Source organism: Gadus chalcogrammus, chromosome 20, assembly GCF_026213295.1.
Source record: "Gadus chalcogrammus isolate NIFS_2021 chromosome 20, NIFS_Gcha_1.0, whole genome shotgun sequence".
Taxonomy (NCBI): domain Eukaryota; kingdom Metazoa; phylum Chordata; class Actinopteri; order Gadiformes; family Gadidae; genus Gadus; species Gadus chalcogrammus.
The window spans coordinates 7,883,663-7,909,509 of NC_079431.1; the positions used below are offsets into that span (position 1 = coordinate 7,883,663).

Here is a 25,847-nt window from a genome sequence, read left to right on the forward strand (position 1 = left end):
AAATGGTAATTACCGCTCAGTCAAGCATGCAAAAAACCCCGGACCAATTTGAGATGTTATGAAAACAAAGGGCACACTCGGACATCCCCCACCTCGCAGTCAAGAGTCCTCGTTTGTAATTGTAGACATTAAAGGTATTCTTGATGTAGCTTTTCTGGCTCACACCTTGGGATAATGATAATGCTGCCTTTTCTTAGTACGTTTAAGCAGTTGAGCGTGAGTGACTATTTTAGAAAACGTGGAGCTTGATGTGTTGCTCACTGGGAGTTGCACATAAGTGTCTGATAAGGGATTGTCCAGTCTCCTGGTATATATTTGTTACCTTACTTGAGTCTTCGCACGCTTTTAACATGTTCCAACATCAATATGGAACACCCTTGCGATATGAAGGCATTATGTGAAGCTTTTTTATAAATCTTAGTTGTCGGGTCCACAGAGACTGCAAGCACCTGAAGAATTTCAAACTCGGGCTAATGAAGTTAATTCCACTAGGGATGTTTTGGGTGACAAGGCTCCTTGCATGAGAAGATGTGTGGAATATTAAATGTCTTCAGAGGGAAGTGAAAGCGTTCTACACAACACACGTCGTCCCTTTTAGCGGGTACAGAGATAGTGGTCTACACAGTCCCCTTAAGGGTACTAAGATAGTGGTCTATATGCACACTGTCCCCTTTAGAGGGAACAGAGATAGTGGTCTACATGCAGTCCCTGGACATTCAATGGAGAAGATAATCAGTGCTTGAGCTGGTCCATAGGAGCACTGGGCAGACACAGTTCAGTTCCTGCCTAGGTCCAGACTCCAGGTTTCAAGCCACTGATGTACCCTAAAGCCCCTGCAATGAGTATTGGGCTTGGGTCTATCCAGAAGTGCTGCTTGATGATTGGCTCCCTATCCATCACATCCCACCCCAAACAACAAATATGTGCAGATTTGAAGGCGCACTGCATCGTGCTCAAATGAAAGGTACTCATCATGGAGTGTTTACTAATACAGATCCTGAGAGAAATGGCCATTCATTTAGCAATTAAGTTAATGTAGAACATGCCTTCAATATATGAATGGGCATGTTTATGCTCGATATTAAATTGTTTGTGTGGCCACAACGAGAGTGCATTTATTTGACCTTTGAGATCAGGATACACATGCTTCGTTCCTTTGTCTGACCTGGTGCGATTCGGAATGATGGCCTAAGCACATGAAGCGAAACATGGGCGAGGGTAGCACAGGTTTTTGCTTCTTGTTTCCCTAAGTACCAATAGATGGCAGTAAATCCTTATAGAGAAATGGACCGATGCAGCCACAACAGCATTCAATTAAAACTTTGAGAGAACGTGGAGAACCTGCCTTTTCCCCTCCCACTCTGTCACTTCCGGGCAAATATTTACTTTTTTCAGTTGTATTTAAATGTTTTCCATACTAGAGAACAGAAACCAATTGTTAAGGGATCGAGGAGATGCAGCAACCAAGTTTTTTTTAAATTACGTAAATGATCCTATAGTGCTGCGGGGTTTATGTTTCCAGCCTTACTAAATAATGTATGGAGTATTTGATGGCTTCTATCAGTAGGGGATAGTTTTATTATAAACATTTATTCTCTTTCACAGAGGCGTCATGGTAGGAATGGTCCTAATGCATGACAAACACAGGCGTCGCTCAACGCTAAATATGGGTCGGCTCCATGATTGTGTCAGGGCTGGGGTATTCATTGGGTACCTACCCACCCAATGTTAATGGTCCGTGCAAACTGCTGCTGTGGCACCCTGCTATGACAACTCTGATGAGGGTCCATGGTCAATGATTGTTATCTTATATCGTTTGTATGGCCTGCTACCCGTGCCCTGCTACATACAAAGCAGCAGCCCCATGATTAGTGTTATGAGCGACACCTGTGTTAGTCCTATGGTTAGAGCTCTGTGAAAGGGGTCCAAAATGCAATTATAGACATGGATATAATTGTCTATAATAATCTATGATTCAGAAATGTGCTTAAATTTCAGAATTTGGGGTGAGTCATTATTTATCAAACATCATTTTTTTTAAACTTGGATAAGGATAATTCGGTGTACCTTTTATAGAGATGGCCAACGGTTCGTTAAAATAGGGTTAGAAGTAACAAATGGGTTTGGTTATGTTGGCTATTTACCATTTGCAACAATGCCAAGGTCTTTAAAAGACAGACGGACAGGGGTATGTGTCTGAAGAAAGAACATTGGATTAGATCCAAAAATATCTGGCATATGTCATGTCACTCTACCGTGTCAAAGCCAGAAAAGAAGACTTTGAGAGCAGGGTTCCAATAAAAGCCCAATAGTGGGGGTACATGGGGTACAAGGCTTTTACAGGAAGTCAAAGTCACAGGATATCCGAAGTAAGCAGCAGATTCTCACTATGGGCTGTCAACAAGTGAGGCAAGAGTCGTGATATAAGGGAATAGTAATACAAGAGGTGCTAAGAGCATGAAAAGAGCAATGGGGCAATTATTGAGACTGATGCACATAATAATGGAAAAAAAACACGTTCACAGATTTAAAGATGTTCCAACCTGCTGTGCAGTCTCATTGTTGGATATCATGGCTGGATCCTTGGAAGTGGGAATGCATCAGATTCTAAACTCTTCCTCAGACCGCTATTAAAACAAAGGTGAGTCCAGGCCACAAGGTTCTTCTACTTCTATGCAATCATAGTTGCCCACCTGTACCCTACTGGGTAATCTGTTGATAACTCATGTTCTAAAAATAAGGTATTCCTTAAAAACAAAGCATTAATAATTATCAGAATAATTATCAGCCGACCATCTAGCCTTGACCATACATAATCAAGAAGCCTCCTGCGATTTTAATGTTATGCATTGCACTCATTTTTAACCATCTACATTACTCAATGACACACCCTGCAATATGTAAAATACAAATGTACAACAAAATTAAATACAATTTAGATGATGAACCAAAGCCATACTTGCATTCTATCCTACTCAGATTACTTGATATTATGCCTACTATTTCTACTCTAATTCAACCTTTCACAAATGAATGCTATAAAATGATTGTGACAAGGCAGGGGTCGACTATGTGATACAAATAGAAAATACTGTGTGTATGTTCAGGTACCGTGAAGTCAAACGTGGAGATTGTTGCATGCACTGTGTAACAGTAGGGTGAATCGGGCAAATATTTGACAGTTCTGGGATATTGTATTAAGTTTGTATTATGTCTGAGATGCATATGCTATAGCCAACCTGGCAACAACGTCATATTGCTTTGTGTCACATATTGAGGTTAGGTTGATGTATTAAATTATATTCATAAACAAACAATTCATCTTTTAATCGATTGAACATTTTGTAAAAAGGGTATCCATCTGTCGTTTTGCATCTCCTTCACGTCCAGGTGGATGTCCTCTTGTTTGTGCCTCATGTGGTGTTAGACATAACAGGTCCTCACGGAACGCTTTGTTCTCTTCTCAAGCTTATACTACATAAGCCCTAACCTCTAGCATTGTGCACTCAGCGTTGCTTCAGCCAGCGGTGCCAGTATATATTCCCTATTTCAGTCATATTTGCTTCATTCATTTCTTGTCTTGCATCACTCCCTAAAAAAACCCCTGTTCCAAGTTTCGAGAACATCTATGTGCACGTTCTTGGGCTGTGGGTGATTGAGAGCGGTTTGTCGTGTTGTACTGTAAGGTCGTTTTTCGTGGGTAACTCTTACTGAAATGTACATATTTGCTTTGAGAACAAAGCCTTCCGTCTGTCAAGTATATGGGTCACCTCTGAATCTTAAAGTTACAGCTAGTAGGTTCCTTGGGTTCGTGGGGGCTTAGGCTATTATAAGTTTATGTAGTGGTCTTTTATGAGAAGATGACACTCGTTAAGCTGATGGGATGGAGGTAAAAATATTATTCAAATAGGCCTCATTCATGTCTTCGCAGGACAAGAGTCGGGAGATGCTTAAGGTGATTAAAACAGGCGGGAGGGAGTAGGCGTCCTGGGCTGCACTGTTTACACGCTCCATGCTGCTGCACTGATTAGTTCTTCATTCATGGCAAGCCATGCGGATGTGGCTCGTCCGCTCTCGCTTCCTTCTGTGACATTGAAATCCGCTGAGTAGCAATGGAACACATAAACAGCCCCAAAACAAAAGAGTCCCCCTGCATTACTTCCACTTATTTCTGGAAATGTCTTTCTCGGCGACGGACTTCCTGCGTGGACGGAGCGTAGCAGCGCAGTGTGCCAGCAGACGCCAGGGGAGTTGAGGGGAGCAATTATGGTGGATTTCACACCGCAGCTTTAGTCAGTAAACATGAATCACACCGCAATGCAGAACTCATCTGAATACCGTTGTCAGGGAATACAGGCAGACGGGGCAAGGGCTCCTTTGAAACGAAACGGAGAAAGAGGCTTGAGACAATTAACACAACAAAAAAAGAGACTGCCGCCTCAGGAGGAAGGCTGGATACAGAGGGGGGCCCGTGCAAGGAAGGAGGTGTTGCGATTTGTTTTCCAAAAAAAATTATCGGTAATATCTGTACAATGTGCACTTCAAGCAGCGGGCAAGTCCACCTGCCTTTGCACTTCTCCCGAGCCGTTACACTAGTTGTTGTTTTCGTTGTATTGTTTTATGGCATTTCAACCTTTTGTCAGGTCTGCAGAGAAAGCAAAGCATGAAAGCAAATATAAATGTGTTGGCTGGCCAAACGCCGGAGGAGGGTCCTTGGCAGCGGCTGGCGTGGAGGGCCTTTAGCCCGGCTCCCTGAAGCGGTGGCGTGACCTCCCGACGTGGGCTTGGATGCTGCACGAACGAAACTTAACGCCTCGCTAATGAGCAACTCTGCAAAAAGTCGTCCCAGCCCAATGGGTTGCTGGGAGTTGTAGGACAGCCTTGACGGTGGCCCGTCTCCGCTCCCACAGTAGAACCCTATCTAGCCCGGAGGTGAGGTCGCGGCAGTCCTCTTCGTCTATAAGCTTTGTCTTTAGGGAGCAGGTTATGCAAGGAGTAAGGCGTTGCAATCCTAGCTGTGGGGTATATACCATTCCAGAAAAAGGCCTTTCCACTTGCCCTACATAGCATTAGCCCAATAATAAAAGATGAAGACAGGCCTTTCTTTTGGCTTGAAGGCCGTCGATGTTCCTAGACGGTGCCAGCTCACATTTGTTTCGCTGGAACCCATTTGTCTGAGCTCTTCACAGTCGCCAAGAAAGGGACATTTGTCACTGCTCGAATTATGTAAATGTTTGAGTTTAGTCTGGCAAATAAATAAATAAGTCAAGGGCTGTCTCTAAAGACCTATTTACAGGCATTGAGTTCCTGCAATAGTTCTCAAAAGATATGCGTCTGCTATCAAATTGAGATAATCTCTGTCGGCGCAGGTAGTGGCAGGGAAATGACTCGGTTGTCACAATGCAGATAGACTGAAAGAAGGCAAGCAGTGTGAATCTCAGGGGACCTGCACACTGTGTTGTAAGAGGAGAATTAATTGGTTGATGTGGGGTTTGGTGGGGTGTGTGTGTATAGAGGGAGCATCAAGTGTGTACAATGTGCAAAGTGGGTTCAGAGAGCCAAACAGTCAAAGATAACTTCCGTACTTTAAGTCTTTCTGCCGTCAGGAGGCCGTGTGCGTGCGTGCGTGCGTGTGCGTGTGCATGTGCATGTCTGAAGCCCTGGCTGGTGAGAGTCTAGGGGATGGAGATAGGGAGGGAGAGAGGAACCCTGAGTCAACACTGCAGCTCGTCACAAACATCATTACTTTTTCTCAGCTTGTCGCCACTTCTCTCCACCTTCAGCGGCCCAGAGCGGCCGTCTCCTGTGTCAAGGTGGCGCTGGTGGGGGGAGCGGTGTGGTTTGAAGGGCCGATGGCCGGGTTTGTTACAGAACCTCGAAATGAGGACTCAAGGAGCTTCTGCTTTACTCTGGATGTGCCAAGGGCCCCTGGGCCACCACGGTGCCTCGAAGTCCAAGCAAACAGCAGTCTCCCAGGTTCCTATACAGGGGCCAGTGTGTTTGTGCCTGTGTGTTGGACGGAGTGACTGCATCATTAGCGCACCCTCCTGTTTTCGCTCGGTTTCAGGAGGGACATTCTGAAAGGCCCCGCTGACGCCCTCTGTGACTTTCTCGAAAAATGAAATAAGAAAAAGTAGAAAAAGGAACACAGCAGGACAGATGATACCTTTCAGTGTAGCAACATAGCTGAGTATGTGGTATCAGCGTCGGTGTTCTAGTCAGTGGAGTAATGCGTGCATGCCCAGTTGTGGAGTGAACGAGTGGAATGGAATTTGAAAAGGAGAGGGATAGGCAGGGAGGCCCCCACCCTCCAGCTATAACCAAACATTTGGCTGTGACAAACCGCACAGATAACTCTCAAAGGGAACGAAAGTTTAGATCCCTGCGATGTTTCTTTAATGAGTCTCCCCAGAGAGCTGCCTAATGAGTGACCCCAGTATGGAGAAGGGGGAGCGGGTGAGCTGCGTGGAGAAAAAGTGCAGAGTACCATGGCCGCGTTTAGCGTCATTTCTTCTCCTGCAATTATTGTTTTTGTCATCAGTAGCTGGGGCAGGGTAGGGAAGCGGGAGGGCAGTTTCCCACAGATACACCCCAGCCATGCGAAGAAAACGACTTCCAGAATAAGGGAAGCAAGGACCCCATCCGTGCTAGATAAAACGATGCAAGCCCCAATCCACGAGAGGTAAAAGACTCGATGAAATGGCCACGGAGGCGACGGCAAAGCCTGAGGTCTGCTGAGCCACCATCCAAACCCAGCCTTGCCAGATAGAACAAAGCATCGCTTGAACAAAGGAGATCTGTCATGATGGCACCAATGTGAATTACAGTGTTCTTCTGACTGCATGCATTATATAGCAAACAATATATGAAGTATACGTGAGATGTCTCTCATAGCAATCTAGTTGAATATTGAACGTTGTTTATTCATCATCGCGGATATAATTGTGCGTGTTCTGTCTGAAAAAACAATATATGAAGTTTCCTGCAAACCAAAATATGCTGTAATATCGGCATAAGCGGAGTTGTCAATGCATGGTTCGTTATTTGTTCCATCATATAATTACATAATTAAAAAGTTTCATGTTTGGCCATTGTTTTCATATCCTACCTTACTCCTAGACAATGACGGTCTTTCCTTGTGTAACCCCTCAAACGAAAAACCCTATTGCCGTTCTTTCATTGGAATAATATCAACTAAACTTTCTGTCGTTCCTGCCGTTCTGTCATGTGGCATAATATCTACTAAACCTGGTAGGCCTAGTGTGTCTTTTAGTTCTGATCACAACTTATAGGATCTGTATAAATACATACGACTTCTGTAAGCAAGACAGCAGCTTGAGATTAAACGAATGACTGTGAGTCTAATGTCTTAGTTAGAAATGTATTCTCAAAATAAAAAAGAAAATGAGCCAGCAATCACATAAATATTACAGCACCCAACTTGCAAATGAAATAAAACAATATATATAGATATATATATATATATATATATATATATATATATATATATATATATATATATATATATATATATATATAGGCACACCACATGGTGAGCCGTCATGGTCCGATCATAGGCCCTCACACAGGGATTGGGTAAATTGGTCGCACATAGAAGACCAATCATAACGCTCTGTTGTTGGGAGTAAAAAAAGGATGATGGATGATTTGCAGAATGTTGATAAGCCCAACCCGCTTCCCTGTCACTACACAGTTCCTTCAGTAGAAGTGGGGCCCAGAGGGGTCATCCATATCCAGACAAGCCTCCTGTATGGAATCAGCAGCTGGAGAAGAATTATGACATGACATGACTGTAAAATAAAAAGTATGAAAAGATTAACTGCTATGTAGCGTTAAAAGAATACCAGACGTATTCCTGAACACTTTAATGTGACCGGTTTCAAGTCTTATTCTCAAAAGCAGTCTCAAACTCAACTTTAAAAGGTTCAAACCAAAAAGGTAAACACTTAATCTTTAAAAGACAATTACAGGAACAAACGCGACAAGCAGGAGAAACCGGCAGATTAAGCAAACATAAAGGTAATCAAACTAAGAGGGCTAATAATAGACTGACTAGGCTGGGCTTCAGCAACAAGGCTACAATCAGACAAAGGGCAAAGGAAACTGGTGGGCTTCTTAAATGCGCACGAGAAGCAATTAGCAAATCGACACAGGTGGAGCACAATTAAGGATAATGAGGGGGAAGAAAAGAATAACCGAGGACATCTGGAGAAAGAAACAAAAACTGCATGGATAAGGCAAGCAGGCAGAACAATCAAACAGTGACAGTCTTTCTCCCTTTCCTTCCACCTCTATTATTGAATAACCCATATCAGACAGAGGGCTTTATCTAAATGTCAGGTAGCCACTCTACTTCACTTTGTTTTTCGAAAGGGAGAATGAATCTATTTCCTCATAATTTGCAGAATATCCAAAGGCTAGCCAGAAACCCAACGGATATGCATGCAAAGATTCGATCGGGGAGATGAGGGAGGATCAGCAACCACCCACCCGCATTTGTTTGATCCTTGTCTCCTTCTTTCATCTTAAATGATAGATGGATATAAATGTATATTATGTATGGTGGGCTTTGGTGAGTGTTTCAAAGTAGTTTCAAATCACTACATTCAATAAACTTTATTTGGGCAAAATGTATTTGAACTATTTCAACTGACTGTGAACTTTGTGCCAATTTATTGCCACAATTGCCTCACTTCAGGCACAAAATAAAGCCTAATTATTTGTAATGGAACATCTAACACACACCGACACATGTTTAATCTGTCCGCCTGACTGTTGAAGAGGCGTAGCACCTGAGAGCCAGGCACCGCTAGTTGCTTAAGTGTGGATGTGGCAAATCTGTGGCCCAAACTGAGATGCTGCATTGGAGTAGTTCCTTCCATTTATGAGCCAGGCTTCTTGCTCATAAATGTGCTGCTATTTGAATGCAACGAGCTCCAGTTATGTTCTTCTTTTTGCATACATAGATTTTTCTGTGTATTGTTACTTTCTGTATTGTTACAGATGGCTGGGCAGGCAGTTAATAGAAAAGGTATTCCTATCTAGACCACATAATGTTACAGTTGTCTCTGTGGTAATGGGGGAAAATGTTCTCAGTTATTTTAGCTCTCATAAAGCAGTCAAAGGTGTGTTCAGTATGGATACACAATTTCTTTTTGGTATTTCAGGTCAGAGAATCCTCAAGTGAAACTGTTTTTTATTTGAGTGTTTCAGAGTAGTTTAAAAATCGCTGCATTCAATAAAGTTAATTTGGTCCAAATGTATTTGAATTATTTCAAGTGAATGGGAACTTTGTGCCAGTTTGTTGCCTCGACCAACAGATACATTCTTTTGTCCCATATACCTGTGCACACGATTCAGGACAACTATAAGACTCGTGCTCCAAAGAGGTTTTTGGAACACATTATACTCTTTTTGTGACAAAGGATTCGTCTCATTCATCCCTAGTCACAAACCTTGCATGTGTTAACACGGCTACTCTCAACAACAACGACGACGACGACGACAACAAAAGGCCCTTAAAATGTGTTCATTGTCGTATCAAGTCATAAGCCCGAGCCGCGCGGCTCCTCCCAAGCAGATCTGCCTGCCGGCGGAGCGCCGCTGCCCAAACAAACCATGTCTACACCGTGTGTGTTTTCCTTCACCGTGGGGATGGCGATGGAGGTGGTGGTTTGGAATTAGAATAACCGCTGTAGCTTGTAAGCTGGGTAAAATGTGTCGGGAATGAGAATAACCCGCGCGGTCGGCGTCTCGGCTGGCCGACACAAGGCCTGATTTATCCCCGCTGGCGGGTCCAAGTCATGCAGAATATGTGCATTAAAAGCAGGCGCACCTTGACTTCATAAACCATGTCTACTGAAAAATACAAACAATATATAGACAGACATGCTGGGCTGCTTCCAAATTTGTTGCCCCGAAATCTGTGGTATGCGTAGCTGGGTGCACAACCACACCCATGTACACACGCGCTAACAAACACGCATGCACAGGCACACACTAACACGCATACGCTGGCACAGTTAGGTCGACATCAGGGAAGTAATTTGTCGGTGGTGATTGCTCAGAAAAAACAATTTGGAGCCGTTTTGAATACGTATATATGATGTATTTAGAAGTATGTGTATATTTGGAACACACACACACACACACACACACACACACACACACACACACACACACACACACACACACACACACACACACACACACACACACACACACACACACACACACACACTAATGCATGAATAAGCCAGAGTGGATGTGCTCTGTGAAAGGGTTTGTGAGGACTCCCACCTCATTCCGACGGCTGAAAAAGGTTTCACGACCCTTCATGGCCCTTAACTGACAAATGTTGCCCGGAGCTGGAAATTCCAAATATGAGAGAGTTAATTATGTTGCCTTGGTTACTGATTGGAATACCTTTTCAATAATGCACAGGCTTAGTGTTGCATGGCCTAGTGTTGAAGTCCGAAAGAAAGCCCTGTATCAGTCAAAAGATGTGCAACATGCCGGGGTCTGCGGATCTCTGTTATGAGAGAGGCTAACATTGTTAACCTCCAATTGGAATGTTATCATTACAGAGGATGTGAAAGATCACAGCGTCCTTCTTCAAGTGCAATTGGAACACCATGAACAGAATAGCAGATCTTTCAGTTCCACAGCACATGCAGGAAGAGATAGCAAGTGGGAGAGAGAAAGAGTGGCTAGCAGGATCAGCCCTCGGTTGGGCCTGATCTTGGTTAGCAACAAAATAATCATTAGAATAGCTTCTGTGACTATGGCAAGATGACCCCCTCCCCACCCAACCCTTTGAATAAAACATTTTCTTGCTAAAGATGGTTCTTGGTCTGGCATCTGTCAATTTATCAGGCCTGGACAGAGGCTTAAAAAATGTATACAGCCGACTCGTCCTAGCTCCCCTGTGTCGTGTTGATGGTTGACGCCCATCAGATAGGAGATGGAAAAAATCATGGAATATATGTGTGCCTTTTAATGTCTGAGATGAAACGAAGATGGAGTCTGCAGGAGTCATACTGTGGCCCCAATCCAAACCCCTATCTAATATAGATAAATGTATCTACAGTATATAATACAATCCATACTGAATTGGAGCTATTTTCCACGACTTCCAATATTCGCTACGAAACGATTCCATATTGAAAATCCTCCAAATAAAAAAAAGAAAACACAAATCAAAGAAAATTGCAAATCAGCAGAACAAAGTCAAATTGAACACTTTGACTATCCTGATTGTTTCATCAGATAACATTCTCTGTGCTTTGAAAGCCAACCAAACGGCAACATTTACCCAGGCTTCCTAACAGGTAGCTCACTCTAGACCGACCCAGTACTGAGTGCTGCTCCGAGGACTGAGAGATGTTCACAGCAGAGGGCCATTACAGGGAGGCTGCTGTGCTCCTGTTCATATTGGATCTCATTTCATGCAGTAAAAACTTTCAAGCCAGCATGAGGCTTTTCACTGGGAGCACAAGTACATAGGAAGTGGATAACTAGTCAAACATAACACCATTAGAAATTCAGGTATCACATGATATTTGAGACACCACTAAGCTTCCAGGTCTGTGTTGGTTGGTACCTTCTTTTCTTATTCTTTCTTGGCCAGACAGCCATAACAACACCGACTTATGTTTAAGTCGGTGGCCATTCAAGGCTTGCCTTATTAATTATTTAATATCATATCCTTTATGTCTATTCCTAGCTTCAAAACTTTGTTAAGCTTTGCCTTACCCCTTCACCCGTTGTGAGACTAAATGTGCCTTTGTTTTTGATTTTCTTTCTTCCTTGGAATAATTTCCGAAACATATCCATGGTTGAAGTGTTAGACTGAACACATCAAAAGTCCCATGCTTCTGAAACCTTTTTTTAATGTTCCATGCTTTGAGATACTTTGGCTTTGCATGTCAACGCCACGAATCCTCCTGAAGAAAGTAGGCGGCTAAAAGATGAACAATTTAGATGCCAGAAAACTCCCAGCTCTTTTTTCATATCTGGCAAACAGGGCAGAAGGAGAGCGCAAACAATAGCCTACGGTTCTCGAATTCCAATATCTTTCTTTGTATCTCAATATTCAAAAGACTCAAAAGCCATTACATTGACTGACATGATACCACAAGACAACAAACAACACCAGTTGTAATAATACAACACATCTGGTGCAAAGTCACAACGTTTGTTGGCGGGTTCAAAATGGAACAATAATACATCCTAAACACATGCTACCGACACAAGACCTAGTGTCGGTAGCATAGGCCAATTTGATTGGCGGTGTTACTTTAGAAGTGGCACCTCAAGGCTACACTGCCAGCTAGCTAATGTAATAGACTGTCCTTGGTGCATGGCAAAGAGGGTTACTACTCCAAGAAGCACTCCATTAAGTTTCCATTGTTTTCCCTTTTACAAGGGACACAGACGCAGCCGTAAATGCAAACATTGGTTTTGTAGTTAACGCGGGACACTGCAGGTCTAGTGTTCGTGTCTGAATAATAATCTGTAGGATAGCCCATGATTTGATTTGAAACTGTGGGAGTTGGTACACAGAGGATCCAAATGATGGCAAATCCTCAATTTGCCTATGATCATGTAGCATTATCCAAATTGAGATTAATTTAAAAAATCATATCATACACTTATTTTCACAGACTCTTTGCACACTAATCTTATGCGCAGTGGGTCGGTCACTAGTTGTCTGCTCAGCAAGAGTTCTCCAATATTAACCCCGATCCCTCTCTTGAAATCAGACCCATCGGTTCATAGAAAGGTGTTTTCTGTCGATGTAAGATGGAACACACTATTTACCCGTTAGCGGTCGTCTTGGCGTTGAACTCATGTTCTCAAAAGCAAATGGTGGTTGAATGGATGTGGGCCGCTGCAGCAAAACATCCGTCCTCCGCAATACAAGTAATGATGCCACCACCCCTTGCTGGAGAACTTCATCCCCATATGCCGGAGCAGATGCTTTTGGAGCAACTTGCCAAGCGACTCGCACAGAGCGCTCACGCCTCAGAGTTTCCATGCTTACATCACACACGGCATGTGCACAGGCTTATTTATGAGCGCCCCTGCCCTTCTAATGAATATAACTGTTGATAAATGCCTGTGCCCTGTGCCACTTCGCATCCACAGCAGAGGAGAACGTACGGTCCCACTCCGAAGACCCGTGTAAAGATGGGAAGATAAAAAAACAACAAGGTATTTCCAATTTCAGCACAAACAAAAATACCAATACAGGTTATGCGTGTGATTGACCTATATACAGTAAGCGTTGTAATAATTCTAGCCCATAACATCAATTTTGGGACTTGTTTGTGTAAGTGGCGGAAATGCACTGTAAAGCACTACCCTGCTGGATCCTAATTGGCTGAAAGGCTTTAATTACACTCGGCGTCTCCACTTGACTAATAGCCCTGTCCCATAGTACCCGCCCCTTCTCAACGATCCTCGCCAGACTTTTCGGAGAAGTCAGCATTCCCTTTACAAAGGAATTCAGTTCAAAAGAGAGCACTTAACACAACCACTGTACACAGACTGCATGCCAACGATACAGAGAAAGCCACAGACAAATCCAGGTCAAGGTTATTCATGAAGCCTCTCTGATAACGACGCAGCTCAATGTAAGCGAACATTGGGTCAACATTTTTTGAAGGTAAAGTGTCTATGCTGTCATTACACTTTTTCCCCAAAATTATGAATGTATTGAACATTATATTGGGTATTCTATTTTCCTACTATTTATTTTTTAGGTAACAAATACTTTACTATCCACCATAAAGACAGTTTTAAATAATAAAAAGGAAAGGACCCTGCACTGTTCATAACTATAATTTGTTATCTTCCAAGGTGCCCACAACTTACTGGTGTGCAAGCTTTTTATGTTCTGTGCTAGTGAGTCAAATAATAGTATTCTTCCTGCTGCCAGAAAATACACTTTAAGTGAATGCTATGATTTTGGAGGTCTGGGCATTAATGCCTTGCCCATATATTTAGTAAACTTTAAAATTATGACATCCTTGTGAACACTCTCTTCAAAAATGCATCCAGTCTCTGGTAACCTTTCGAAAATTGCAAACTATGAGCGAAATGGTTTACATAGGGGGCATCTGGTATTGGATAATTCACTCCTCACACAAGAACAGTTATCCTTCTTACTGCCTGGCACTTGAAGAAAAGCAAGCCTGCGCATGAAGAATCTATCATTATAATGTCATTATATATATATATATATATATATATATATATATATATATATATATATATATATATATCTAGCTAGCAAGGCTGACTGCACTCTCCACCTTCTCTCCATGCTGTAAAATGTATATCAGGATGAATCTGCGGGTGGGAGACATTGCGCTGTTAACTTTTAAAGGGATGGTGGAAACTTCAAGGTATCACGATGGCGGGGTCCAATAAGCGTCTTGTCCCCCGTGTAGGGCTCCATGAAGCTGTGTAATCCCCTGATGTACTGTATACGAGTTCCTATAAACCCTCTACTCTTCTGGATACTATCCGTCTTGTTAGTTGTAACTTATAACTGTGTCATATTTTGGAATGATTACACATTTTGCGTATTTTTTTCCCCATCCCGAACCCAAACGCACATTGTCCATAGCAAATGTGCTGTGTTCTTTTTTTTTCAAGAACATTACGGGATATTGAATCGGCGCTTATCGGAACTCAAAACAACTAAAGCACTGAAGCTGCTTTACTTGTGTAGGCTACAAAAGCAGGGAGGAACATAACGTAGAACGTGGAAACATTTAATAATGTTTCAAACTGTACTTTCAGTTTTTCTTAGCAGCTAAACTCAGTCTAGTCTCACAAATCACACGTTAGATTAATATTCTTAAATGTCATGGCATGCCAGATAAATCTGGGTGAACGGGGTGTTCACTTTCTTTCTCTTCATATCTGTAAGCACATCATTGGAAACAGAAACTCCATCAGAAGTCAACTTCAAACTATTAATCAGCACCATGTAGACCAGCCACTGTAGAAAAGTACCCTGATCAAACCACCTTTTAAAAAACGTAATCCACCCTCTAGAAATAGTGAGGAAGAACATCTCTGTAGCGAAACGGTAAACAAGGCCTAACACGGCCCCTGGCGGTTCTTGATTTCCGGACCAGGCTACGTCTCATCTCCCCCAGAAGTTCTGTTTTAACATTGTAGGATGGCTAGATCCAAGATTAAGTAGTGGCCCCTTTGGTCCCTGTTTTAAGCAGATGCTTTGACATGTAGTGACTTTAGAGAAAGGAAGCTTATATTATTGCAATATCTGGTCATGTGCATACAAACTTAAATGAACATTGCACTTAATCATGTTTCAGTTATGCTCTCTAGTGCGTTTTAATGAAATATGTTTGAAACAATACGTTTTAGCTTTGGGGGTTTGCAATTTCTGCTGGTAGAATGGTAGGTTTCAACATCATACAATAATTGTATGATGTGGCTGTTTGGCCATAAACCTTCGAATCTACTGCTCACAGCACTTAACAAACACTGTGAGATTTTGTGTACTTTTGGTGCTGAATAGTTATTAGTCCAAGGTAAAGGATATCTATGCTTTTCACCTTAGACATTTGCTGTTTGGGTTCTTCTCTCTCTCTGTCTCTGTCTCTGTCTCTGTCTCTGTCTCTCTCTCTCTCAGACATTGGCTGTGTGGGTTATACACTCCCTGACTACATTATCTCTCTCTTCCCCCCTCCCCCCCATACATATTTGTGAGTTTTCCTGACCAGTTATTATTTGCTGGCCGGGGGCAGACGCTCCTCATCTGTTGATGTACATCCACGCCGTGCGTCGTAGCGATCCCTGTGTATCAACAGAGACACAGGGTGTATCAACAGATATACAGGGATTACTGCAAGCTTACTCTAAGCCATGCTCTCCATACGCCAGGGTCAGGTGTGATACACTTGCTCTGTCGCTTTTATTTATTTCCAATATATACCCCTTCGCTGAATAAAATGGAGACGGGTCTGCCCCCAGTGGGTTTGGAGGCTGAGGAGGGATGATTAGCCTGGCACCGCCCGCCTAAGTACTTCCGCTCAATTTGAATTTCCCTTCAGTACTAGGTCTGGACCTGCTGTATGTAATTTGGTTTTCTGGTGCCGCCACAGCGGCCACCAATCAGCGAACAGAGGGCGTGTCTGAGAACAATGATGATAAAGTCGTACGCCAGTTTGAGTTGTTGTTGTAGGTCGGTAGTTGATTTACAATGTGCAATTTTTCCCTGATAAATTAAATTTGACGAACAAAACCTGCAGCTGTCGTTGACGGACATTTTCGTGCAGACGCGCAAGGTGTTTGGTTTGTGTACAACCTGCGCGTGATTCCCGGCGCATGACATACGTCACAACCAAACGTTAGCGATTGGTTATGGCAGATCCAGAGTGGCACTGGGCAGATCCAATCATTTTACACTTCAACAGACACCCGCCTTCAAGTGAGTTAACGTTTGTCAATTGATTAGGTCCAGACTCTCTGTACAAATTAAATGAAGTGAAGTACGAGAGTCTGGTAGAACCAGGCTAAGGGATGATGGGGAAGGGGTTCAAAATGAAGAAGGTGCAAGTCCATTTACCCAACCATCGATTGCTCCACACGTCAAAGGTGGAGCTGGAGTTTAACGTTTAACATTTTGCGCTATTGCCCGTAGGAGATTGCTGATTGTGAATAACTTCTTGTTCCAAACATTACAAATTAGAATATAGCAACCACGCTTGAGAAATGTTCTGCTATTGATTTCCTTGCATTTTCTCATGACACACTCTTTTGCAATGCTTTGACTACATTCCATGCATTTTTTTATTTATTCATTTATTTCATTATTACACCACAATTTGGTCAACCTTGGGAAGGAGTATGCCGTGATGTTAAGTGACATCTGCTCATCATCTGCTAAGTGGAAGAGCTTGTGCAGCTCATTTTAAGGGAAAAGTAGAAATGTAATCCAGAGATTGTACATTTACATTAAGCAGTCATTAAGCTGACGCTTTTATCCAAAGTAACTTAGAAGTCAGGCCTATTTGGCCAGAGAACGGCTTTTAAGCACAGGACGAATTGAGGTGCTAAAGGAACATTTAAAATATCATTGATGTGCTTTCTGCCGGGAAAGGCAGAGCGTGGGACAGACTTCATTAAGGTGTGACTTCACATGCCTTTATCACTATTAAGCTTGATTATTGCAATGGTCTCCTTACAGGTCTCCCAAAAAAACCTCTAAGGAAACCTCAGCTTGTTCAGAATGCTGCTGCTAGAGTTCTAACAAAGACAAATAAATGTGAACACATTAAACCAATTCTTAAATCGTAACATTGGTTTCCTGTAGATCAGAGAAATGATTTTAAAATCATGTTGCTAACCTATAAATCCCTACATGGTTTAGGGGCCAAAATATTTAACCAATATGCTTCCACTACATAAGCCTTCTAGACCACTCAGATCTTCTGAGACTAATCGGTTAATTATCCCCAGAGTAAACACGAAACATGGGAAAGCAGGATTTAGTTACTATGCAACAAATGGCTGGAATAAACTCCCTGAGGATTTAAGACTTGACCCAACTCTGACCACCTTTAAAAAAGAAGACTGAAGACTTTTTTGTTTGCTTTAGCTTTGTGCTAAATCTTAAATACATTGCTAAAATGCTTTTATAACCTTGCCTTCATTTTATTTTATTACTAAAATGCCTTTTTAACTTTGCCTTTATTTTCTATTTTTACCAGTAAGATACATGATCTGATACCAGAGAGAATGGAGAAGGGTTTGAGACCCAAGTTCCTTCAGGTCGGGTTGGACACCCAGAGAAAGGACCAAATTCCTTTAGGTTGGGTTGGAGTCCTGATGTGGGTAACTTTGAAGGGTTTGAGACCCGAGCTCTTTCTGGGTTAGAGTCCTAGAATCCGGGTTAGAGTCCCAGAGAAAGGACCAAATTCCTTTAGGTTGGGTTGGAGTCCTGATGTGGGTAACTTTGAAGGGTTTGAGACCCGAGCTCTGTCTGGGTTTTGCATATGTTTTCTTTTACTTATCTATTATTTTATTTTAATGTATGACAATGTTCATACGTTAAGCACTTTGAGTCTGTCTTGTGTATGAAAAGTGCTATATAAATAAAGTTGCCTTGCTTTGCCTTGCGTGTCTTTGGGGCTGAAAGGAAACAATAGGGGGCAAGGCATAGGAACCACATCGTCATCGATCCAGTGATGTAACATGGACGGCCATGCTGACGCGCGCACACACACACACACACACACACACACACACACACACACACACACACACACACACACACACACACACACACACACACACACACACACACACACACACACACACACACACACACACACACACACAGGTTCACACTAATGGAGTGTGAAAGTGGAGAAGATGAAGAGTAACAGAAGAGGAAAAATGAAGCTGAACGGGTTCAAGACTTGAGATCCATTTTAACGATTCCATCGTGCCAATATGTATTGCTGTGGACCCTAGTATCCAGCCCGCCTCGTTAATATGGAGACAGCGGCCCGCGGCGACCTTCACAATTACCTAGTTTCCTTTCAGGTGCTTTCTGCCTCATAAATATATCCCATTTAAAGACGATCGAACACAGAAAAGAGAAAAACAATAGACAAACAAAAAGCTTGCAACCTTTCTTTTTTTTGTTCTGATTTCCCGGGCAGACGGACCTAAAGATGCCAGCGTTAATCTTCGATGATCGTTCTGTGGCCGATCAATCAATTCACAGATTTGAGCGCATCTGCTACGTATGGGGGGGGGGGGATGTGTGTGTGTTTGTGTGTTCGGGGTGTGGGGGGGGGGAGGCGGGGCGCTGAGAGAAGGGTGGCAAAGCTGTTGACATGAATCGCGTCATGATTTGTGCTTCTCTCAGTGTCACAACATAACGAGAGCAGGGGACGTGACGACGGCGGCACCCTCAAATCTCATCAAACCGTCGCTGAGGACCTCCACCAGCCCGGAGCCACCTCCGAATCAGTCAGGCTAAGGGTTCAATCAGAGGGACTTGTTCGATGATTTATCAGCGACTCTGAGCGATGGCGGAGAGCAAGGTGGAGTGGAAATGAAGCGACGTATCCTCACCAGCACGGACAGTTTAAGATGGTGCCATTGTCGTCCAATCATGGGCCCCCTTTTCCTTTTGTTTTGGGTGCATGGTGTCTGTGTACGCGTGCATGCGTGTTTGTGGGAGGGTGTGCACGTGTTCAAACGTGTATGTGTGTATGAGTGCGTGTGTATATGCTGGGGTGTGTGTGTGTGTGTGTGTGTGTGTGTGTGTGTCGGGGCTGTCTGATGGCTTCAACATAAGTCTAATCAGAGCTGCACCCTGTAGGAGGAGAGGATGAGGAGAAACAAAGATAGTGGGGAGAAAGAAGAGACGAGACAGTAGGAAAAGACAATGGAGAGGTGAGAGGAGAGAAGAGGCCACGTGGGAAGCTTATCCACGCTCGTCCCGAATCCCCAAAAGTTTGCCGTCTCCCCCTATCCTGCCCATCTAAATGGAAATGGCCCGATTGTGCTTGCAGCAACGCTTGCAAATCTGCAGCTGAAGGATTGGATGCACATGGGCCATATTTCCGCTGGGATCACCTTTCAATTCAACGTCTCCAGAGACCGGCAGAAGCAGTTGAGGCTCGAGTAGAAGAAGGAAGAAAAAAATAAACCTTTCTCATCAAATCTGAGCCTCATTCTGCGATCATGTTCATTGTCAGCAGGACAGCTAAGCGACAGTGACACACAGAGATAGAGTTTCTAAGTGGTATCAATAGTACAAAGCCCCTTCTGGCATTGTTGTCGCCAAGCCAGGGAGAAGTGTTGGGAGTGCATTTTTGAATAGTTGATGAGTGAGAGCCCCGAGGCCTTAAGTCAGTCAGCGTCTCGGCGGCCAGATGGCAGGAGTCAAACCAGGAGATGTTAATTAATGATGACTCGGTCTGCCTGCTCGTGGCTGGAGACACAGGTGAGGATGCCGCGCCACAGCGCCTCGCAACGCAGCGCTGAAGCCCCGCAGGGGGGAAGGGACAGATAAGACTTCCACAGATCTCGGTTCTACTACGTTTGATCTGCCGGGATCCTTCTCATCTATGGCTCGGTTTCATTTTCCCGCCACGTGGCTGGGATAAAAGGGCAGCCGCCTCTGACGTGGGCTCCACTGCTGGCATCCGGGGGGGAAAAGCCGGCGTTCGGACTGTGCCTTACCCCTTTCATACTGGGAGACCAAAAGACCTCAAAAACGAAGGATTCAAGTGGGGTTGGAAAACGGATCTCAGGGAGCACCTCCCGTTGGACAGTGTCGGTCCGCAATCTGAATGCAAAACTATGTCCTTAAAGACGTCTTCTTCATGGATGGGCTCTGCGGTAGAGGGACAATAGCGTAGAATAGCGACCATGGCCGTCTGCGGCATAGCGTTTTGTGAGATGGCCGATCCACGCATCGACAAGTTTGAATCCTTCCAATGCCTTGGTTGGGGAGAGCTCAATAAGTAATAAGGTAACTCCACAATTAGCCCTTCCTAAAGCCCAGAGGAAATATAAATGGTGCAAAGAGCTGATCACAGGAAGGTTACAGGAATCTCTCGCTTGGTCTGTGATAAAAGCTCCCAGGCATAGAGAAAGCGCCAACCGGAGAGGTCTCAGACATGCTGACCTTTCTGTTCCCCGCCAGCAATATTTTCAAGGGCTCTTAAAGGGGGTGAATGCAAACGCCCTGGAGATTAATAGAAATCAGCTCTTAATGAAAGCATTCCTCAGACGGCATTCGTCCGCTCCCACAAAGCGATAATAGTGATCGCGAGATGCGTTGTTTCAAACCTCTACGACTATTACTTTACAATTAATCAACGCTTAATTAAGGTATTTCTATTTTGCCAAGGTCATTTTCAGGACGTGTATACAAAAAAAATAGCATTAAAAGTCTAATATTGAACCTTGAACCTATTAAGCCTTGAACCATTCTACGGCGATCATCGGAGGAAAGAATACTTCCATACCCTCCCTCACTAATTCCAGTAATCTAAACACGGCGAAACTGAAATGTCAGCAGAAGAGCACATTGTTTGAGGACACTCCGCCAAGGCATGGGCCTTTTGTGAGTGCAAATGACTTATGGCTCATGCATACGCATATAACCTATTTTAACTCGGAACATGGACTTCAATGCGTCTGTACTTGTTAGCGTTGCCTCTTGAATTCACTTGCTAAATCACCCTGACAATGACAACGGATCTCTGTGTTAATGGGCATGCAAGTTTATGATGATTCTTAACACTCAGCTCCTGGGAAAGTATCATTTTTCTGTGGTTTAATTCGGTTTGTGTTTGCCGTGTCTAAGTAGGGCCTAGGCAGAGATGTCGTCATTTGTGCAGTGGGTGATTGTTTCATTGGTGAGGAAGAGGGTCTTTCTGCACATATTGCTGCCACCCGCTGCTCCACAAACTGTTAATTCTGCCGACCAAGGGCATAGCTGCATAATGCGACAGGATTTAGCCAAGCAGGATACAGAGGTATGAACGTTATTGCGGATGCATAAGACAATGCAATGAAAAGCCAGAACAGGAGCATCATTATAACACATACCGTTGAAGCAAACAGCCTAGCCGCGTATGCTTCGAAGCAATTCTTGCGGCCATTCCATTACAAACAAAATCAGTCGAATAGGCTGCAAGACATCAAAGGTTAAACAGGCAAACATATCTCCCTAAAGCACAGTGGGTTTTGAGTGACCTTTTAAAGCTATTGGGGCAATGAGGAAAGATTACATTTGATTTAATATTTGCTTTTCATTATAGTCTGAAGTCTGAAGCATTACCTTTTTATCTTTATACTGAGGTCTAGTTTACCAGTCATTTCCTCATTAACATTCTGCGGCATGAATGGGTGAATATGGTAGATGTACACCCCAACCTGTGCATACCAGGACGACAACAAAGCAAGCCCACAATCTGGGAGTGCCGGGAAAACACACCAACTCCTCAACTGCGTTCATTACGAGGGAAAAGTTGGTTCTCGCATTTCCCCAAACAATTCCAGATGGCATCACAAACACGAGAGAGGCATAATTCATGCAAAATGATATGCATCCCCGCCTCCCTGACAATCCCTCTGTTCCTCCTATACACTTTGTGGATCCCTGCATGGCTTGTTTGCTTACCTAGAATAGCAGGCATAAGGAACGGCATAATCCGGCTCTATACAAGCAGTAGCTTCATGCGCTGTTTGCATTGTTTTGAGTTTTTTTTTATCTGAGTCAAACGATTGAAAGGTTGCAGAGAAAGCAAGGGGAAAAAAACAAAACACCGACAGGCACAAAAAAAAACACATCGGCAGCCGCACGCAGAAAGTGCCAATGAAACTAATGGCGGCAGGCCTGTGTTAAACCATTGAGTTGTCAGATTGCTGCCTGATATAACATTTTTGGCTGAAGACGAACGGGAAAAACGCTCATAAAGCAAAACGCAGCAGTCTATCATCACAGGGAGACGAGGGAGGGAGATGCGTTGCATGCAAGGTCACAGCGAAGAAAATGTGACATTAAAAACAGCTCAGACTTTAATTCATTCTAAATGTGCCATTTATATGCCAGGGGGAGCTTACCTGGCAGTATATGCCTTGCGAGGCTTTGTGTAAAAAGAGGTCATTCTGAAGTTTCTCCGGTGCCATTTCAGTGGCCAACTTTTAGAGGTGTTACTCTGTGGAAAAAGCGTTGACATGGGACATCATCGGAATAACGTCTCAAGGCACGCCACAAACTCGCTTCTGGACAGTTAGGATATTAGCGGTGCTTAAGAGGAAGTGCAGCGACTTTTTGAACGGGGTCGGTAAAGAGGGTTTGAGTTTAATTATTGTAGTTATTTCACCGTCATTTTAGGTTTGCTCCTGGGTTTTGTGATATTGATTCCCATTTTGTAATGTGTCCTTGCCTTGTGCTTGGTTATTTGTTTCTCTCTTAATTATCTTTATCTTTATTATTACAATTTATATAATAAATGTAATTAAAATCTTTAATTACAGATTTATTTGTTATATTTTTGAGTTGAAATGTTTATTTTAATGTCTGTATTCAGAAAAACTATCTGGCTGTGTGCCAGTTGGCACAGCTAATGGGGATCCAAATAGTCAACGAATAGTACAGACAAATAATAGTTATTTTAGAATTTCATTATCCGCTCAAACACCTTTCTAATTAGAAATGTCGTTTGTTGTCTCAACTCCAACCCACACCTTCAATGTTGTGTAACATTAATTATACCAGTAAGGATTTATAATGCAGTAACATAATATATAAGACATATAAGATATTCTTGAAGACATCTCCCCTCATGATAGTAAAACTGCAATATGTACGGCTCTATTGGTAAAATCCCAATGTATCGGTGTACATGGTATGTTAAAATCTTTCACTTTGAAATCGGTTGTCATCCCAACAGTAGTTCTACGAAGCCAAATCAAAACTGCTTGCTGTTGATTGATGCCTACGAGAACGGCGGTAGAGTCTCTGCACGGTTCTTAGAGGAACACCTACCCTGTGAAGCCCCCTCCTTGTAATTTGTTAACAGTCAGGAAACGTTACACACTACCATCGTGAGCCTGAATAAACACCCAGCCCCATAGTGATTGGTCCCACCCGAGCAACACCACTGATGGCCGGACCCCCCTTCTTGATCCCACTGAGAGTGTGTGTCCCATGGGGGTGCTCTGAGCAGCAGGGGGGGATGAGGTGTGTGTGTGTGTGTGTGTGTGTGTGTGTGTGTGTGTGTGTGTGTGTGTGTGTGTGTGTGTGTGTGTGTGTGTGTGTGTGTGTGTGTGTGTGTGTGTGTGTGTGTGTGTGTGTGTGTGTGCATGGTACGTTGAATGTCTGCCTCTTTGTCCATGTACGTGCATGAGCATGAGCGTATACGTTTGTGTGTGTGTGTGTTCGTTTGTAGGTGTGTTTGTATCCTTGTACGTGTGTGGGGTACAGGTCGAGGAAGCAGGGCTGTGAACGCTGCTGGACGTGTATGAGCTAGACAACTCCTGACCCCCCCCCCCCCCACCCCACCCCCCATCCTGAGCGAGCTTGGTGAAGGGGCGCCATCCTCTTGTGAATAACAATGAAGGAGTGCACAAGTGGCAAAGGCAGGAAATGAAGCAGCCGACTCCTGGTGTAACATTGAGTCACCGCGCGCCCCGGTCCTCTTCTGCTGTACTCTAGGCCTGCTTTTGTGTTTGGTCGCTGTTTTTTGTGCCCCGTTTCCTGCATTAGCTCTCCCAATCACAATGAATAGATCCCAATAAGTGGACAAGTGATGGCAGAGTGAGCCTCGTCAGGATCAGATTCAAGCACTGGCAGCCTTGTTGAATGATCAAAAATGGCTTTTTTGGGAATGTTTCTGAGCGGTTGGGGAGGTGGGGGTGCCATTGAGGAGAATTGGCTCTTGGTTTGAGGTTATTCATCACCCAAGTGCTGCTGTTCAGCCTTTGAGCAGGAATTGATCTTGCTAGTACCTAAGGCACTTATAAAGTCCAAACTTTGTTTTAGGGCTTATAATGCAATAGTTGTAGTCACAGCAATACTTCACTATTTTGATGTTAACCTGGTAGGTAAATGTAATGACTAATTAATAATTCAGCAGGCTGTGGAAAATCAAGAACTCACAGGGGGTCACTGGTTGAATTCCTAAAGCATTTTGAGGTGAAAACCTCAAAATTTTATTTTTATTAAACATCGGAAGAATCCATATAAAAAATGTGTACACTGTTTTCAATGGAGCAATGCATGCATGCCTTCGGGAATGGCAAGTTGCATTTACATAGTATAGGAATGACAACCGCAACGTGGCAAACCTACAATTCAGGCTTCGGAAATAAATTCCAAAAACTCCTCTTAGCTTTACATTACAAATGCAGCTTCCTACCCCATGATGCCCAGGAGGAGCCGAACAGCAGTGGGGGAAACGCATGATCCTGTTTATGTGCAGCACAGATTTGCTTTAGCCTTTCATAGGAGAGACCCAATCCGCTGTGTTTTATTCTGATGGGGGGGGTGGGGATAAGCAGTACTGGGGGCTATAGCACCAGTGTCACAGATTGGACCGGGGATGGTTTTAAAAACAAAAATCTGAATGGCTGGAGATGGGGACGATTTGCAATCATTTCCGAGTGCATGAATTTCCCTCACCTTCTTGAACATTGCCGCTAAATGATTTTAATATTACATGGACCTTCGGCAGGCTCGGGGAGATGAGCTATGCATTTTTGCCGGCTCGATTATGGACGCAGCGGCTTGTGAAAAGTACCCAAGCAAGTTTCCCTATTTGTAATTAAAGTGCTTGAACCCTTGTACTTCGGGGACATTTTCAATGCATCTGCTCTCGCTGTCAATTTGCAGAATGCTTGAGTCACCATGAAGTGACACCGAGGGAGCGTCTCGCAGGGAAATAACCAGCGTGCTCCACCCCGCTGACGCCACATTCATAACATGTTTCCATGATGCGCTCATAATCGATGCCCCCCCCGTCTGCTTCTTTACACATCAGTCTTGTTCAAATGCAAACACAATTGAAAACACGATCCCTCCTTCCTGCTGTAGGTAGCGCAGGCTTATATGTTGTTGTTGTTGGGGTTGGGTACCTTTTCATCAAACCAATGTGTATTTCTGTGCTTTGTAAAGCGTTGGTTCACCAAAAATCAATGCACTTTCTATACAATTACGTCCTGTTATGGTTGTATTTTCTTTTAAGGTATACCGCTTATATATGTGACACCATTGAGTTACTGTATATTGACTATTAAAGTGAAATCTG

At 43.5% G+C, this 25,847-nt stretch overlaps 1 long non-coding RNA gene across 3 annotated transcripts; it reads left to right on the forward strand.

Moving 5' to 3' along the window:
• The first annotated feature begins 1,621 nt into the window (after nucleotides 1-1,621).
• Nucleotides 1,622-25,847, forward strand: LOC130373849 (uncharacterized). Of its 3 annotated transcripts, none has more exons than XR_008893548.1 (3): nucleotides 1,622-2,006; nucleotides 2,526-2,641; nucleotides 25,433-25,847. It is a non-coding gene; the product is annotated as an uncharacterized LOC130373849 (long non-coding RNA). The 3 variants fall into 3 exon arrangements; XR_008893547.1 differs by lacking the exon at nucleotides 25,433-25,847 and adding an exon at nucleotides 13,171-13,236; XR_008893546.1 differs by lacking the exon at nucleotides 25,433-25,847 and adding an exon at nucleotides 8,427-8,842.